The sequence below is a fragment of the Humulus lupulus genome, chromosome 7 (assembly GCF_963169125.1).
Source record: "Humulus lupulus chromosome 7, drHumLupu1.1, whole genome shotgun sequence".
NCBI classification, from domain to species: domain Eukaryota; kingdom Viridiplantae; phylum Streptophyta; class Magnoliopsida; order Rosales; family Cannabaceae; genus Humulus; species Humulus lupulus.
This window is the reverse complement of record NC_084799.1, coordinates 122,780,063-122,783,613: the sequence shown is the minus strand read 5'-3', so window position 1 is coordinate 122,783,613 and position 3,551 is coordinate 122,780,063.

Sequence of the window (3,551 nt, the reverse complement as noted above, 5' to 3'; positions counted from 1 at the left end):
AGCCATGGTAACCACTCATAGGCAAAGGACATTCAACCAAGAGCAGAATGAGGGACTACTTAACGCATCCCTCGATCTGATTGAAGAAAAACGAGAAGAGTCGCAGTTACAGCTCGCCCATTATAAAAAAAAAAATCACTTGTTATTTTAATTATAAAGTTAAGACGCGTAGATTTCGATTGGGCGACGTGGTTTTCCAAAGGGTTTTTCTTGCAAATAAAGATCCCAAGGATTGTGTGTTAGGCCTGAATTGGGAGGGACCATATCAGATCGTTGAGGTTTTGCGAGAAGGAACTTTCAAGATAGCTCGGTTGAATGAGGAAGTAGTCCCACAAACCTGGAACACCCTACATTTGAAAAAATATTATTAGTAGTACCACAATCAATGTAAGACTTATTTATAAAAGCCATTTTTATTAAATAAAAGGTGGATTATTAAATAATCTTTAAGATAGTATGAGTTCATGTTCTAGTTTTGTAAAAGCAACCAAGAAGTTTTCTACATTCTGGTTACTTTGGGGGCATATAACCTCGAGATAAAAAAAATTAAAATCTCTGGATACAACCAGGTCCAAAACTTAGAGGCTTGGAAAAATTGATTATTCGACAACTTTTTAAGAGCGTGAGTTTTAAATGAACCTAGCGCAACCAGGTCCAAAATTTAGAAGCTTGGAAATATTGATTATTTAATGGCTTTTTGAAGTTCGAATTTTCAATAAACCTAGCGCGAACTAAATTTAAAATCATTTAAAACCCTGGATGCAAGCAGGTCCGAAACTTGGAAAGTTGGAAAAAAATTTTAATATCAAGGGCTTTTTAAAGCTCGTGTTATCAATAAACCTAGCATGAACTAAGTTTCAATAAATTAAAATCCCTGGATAGAACCGGGTTCAAGGCCTGATTCTTAACAGGTATGATACAAATCTACACACAAAACTTGGATATAACCGAGATCAAAATATTTATCCCAATCTAAAAATTGATTCCTCAAATCTCAAATGTACAAGTCTAAAGATTCATAAACATGAGAGATAGTAAAGGAGAGATAAATGGATAAAAAAAATAGTTAGATATATATTGAAATTATCCCGAGGAGAAAAACCTCGAAACAAGCCCGAAGGCAATTATTTAACAAAAAAAAAATGTTAAGCAATTACCGAAAAATATAAGAAAAGCTATCATTGAGCTCCACCAGTTCGACCAGTCGAGTTGACCTCCTCGCCATCTCCCTCAGCTACCTCGGAAACCTCACCAGTCTCTGACAGTTCTTGCAAGAGCCAAGCCTTGAATCTTGCAAGGTACGGATCCCACATCTCGGCCTCCATGAAAGAGAAGTTCCCATTCAGGATGAAGGCCCATCACTGGTATAGAATCTCCTCCATGGAAGACAATGAAGCCCCCTTTTATTCTTTGATTGCGGCCTCGGCCTCGAGCAGTTTGGCTTTGGCTTGATCAACCTTGGACTGAAGTTGTGCAATTTGAGCCTGGAGGGTGCAGTCTTTATAGCCTGCTCACTTTCCTGGGATGAGGCGAGAGCGGCCTTGGCATCATGCTCACTCTTTTGAGCAACCGCCAAGGCAGCTTTGGCGGCCTACTTGCCTTCTTGAGTAGTTGTCAGGGCAGTGTTGGCAGCGTTTATTTCAGCCCAGAGCTCATCATTTCTAGCCCTAGCCTGGGCTATAATGCGATACTGAGCCAGGACAGACTATAAAATAACAAAACAAGTCACAGATATACCCTTGATCACAATAATAAGGAATTTTTCACCAAGGAAAGACAACTTACAGTGAGGTTCATCCCCATAGATGAATCCATGACATTCTCCGGGTTGCGCTCCTCGATGGTCCTCAGATCCCTCGAGCTGGCCTTATAAGCGTGCCCCACCATATGGCTCGCTGTCTCATAAATGATGCCCCGAAAAGCTTCAGGGATCTTTTACAGATCCTGGGGATCTACTGGTATTCGAACGGTGGGGGCTGGGATGGTGGGGGCTGGAGGCTCAACTTGTATTACTTGGGTCTGAGGAGGCGCAAATCGAGGTGGAGGAGGAGGAAGAGGAACCCTAGCGGTAATAGTACTCACTAGAACTGATTCTTGAGTTCAGCTCGCATCTTTCCCCTTGGCAGAGGATCTGGAGGTGTTGCCTGCTACAGGGGGTTTTCTTTGAGATCCTGAGCCTTTTTATGCCGGGGCCCAAGCTAGTTTTCTTTGTCTGAAAAGCAGTTCGGAGGTTAGGAGCTCTGGGTTGTTCCATCTCTTCGCCTGAAAAGAACAAAAAGAAATTAGTTCGCAAATAAGGTTGTCAGAAATATACATAAATAAAGAAAATAAACAAATATTCTACCCTCCGGGCTGGGGGAGGAGTCTATTATCACGACCTCTGACCTTGGAACTAATGGAGGTGAGGGAGAGGCTACGGTTTATATTTCTGGGATCCTAAGGGGTTCAGGCTCAGGTCCTTCCTCAGGGCTGGATTCATCTACATATTGTCTAAATCCAGGGACAAATGCACCCTGGAGTAGAGAAGATCAGGTCCTATGGTAGGTTCCATACTCCTAAAAAATGGCAGATCTAAAGTTTAAAGTGTTGTCAACAACAATTGTGCCCTTATTGTAACTACTGTCATGGCATACTACTAGGTGGTCTACGAATTGGAGCAGGGTTATATTACGATCTGGGTAATGAGGATGACGATGGAGGAGCTGATTTGGATTAAATTGAACTAACCTAAAATTGGCAACAATCCTATCTAATTCCTTATAGGGGTATGAGTTACCTTGGCCGGAGGGGCCGGATGCTACCTCTAATGCAACTCGTTCTAAATCAGGTTCCCAGGCAGCCTCGTGAGCCCGCCCTTTCCTCACAAGAGGCACCTCGTCCTCTTCTTCCTCCTCACCCTCAGTGGCTAGCAAGGCCTCCTCTTGAGAGGAGGGAAGCTCGCAGATCACCAGAAGGGTAGCCCGGGATCTCAAGGCCAGTGTTTGAACTTCACTGATCAACTTGCATGCCATCATCATGACGTCATTCACGACCTGGCAGTAATCCTTCTCACTGGGTGGAAGCCTAGACAACTTCTCATATTGACCTCCGAGGGTCACAGACTTTCCCGTCCTCGCAAATATGGCTGCACAAGAAAAAAATTTAGTTAAGACATGTACAAAAGAAACATCTTGAAAGGATAAAAATGACACGAGCGGAAGTCACAAAAGTAAGGAACTTACGAGGTCGGTTGAAGTATCGGTGTTCACAATTCTGGAACCCATTCGATATAAAGAACACATCTTTATATTGGTTGGGATGGCTGGGAAGATCGATGATGGGGGAAGAGTTGGGAAACCTTGTGAGATAATAGAACCCATCACCTCTCCCTTTCTGCTCCAGGCTAACTTTGAGGCAGAAAAAGTAGAGTATATATGCTAGGGTGGGGACCTCCCACTCATGCTTCAAAAATAAATATTTCAGCCCCGCCAAAAGTCTATAAGAATTTGGGAGGAGCTGAAATGGAGCCAACTTCACGTAATTTAAAAAGTCCGCGAAGTATTGGTCCAGGG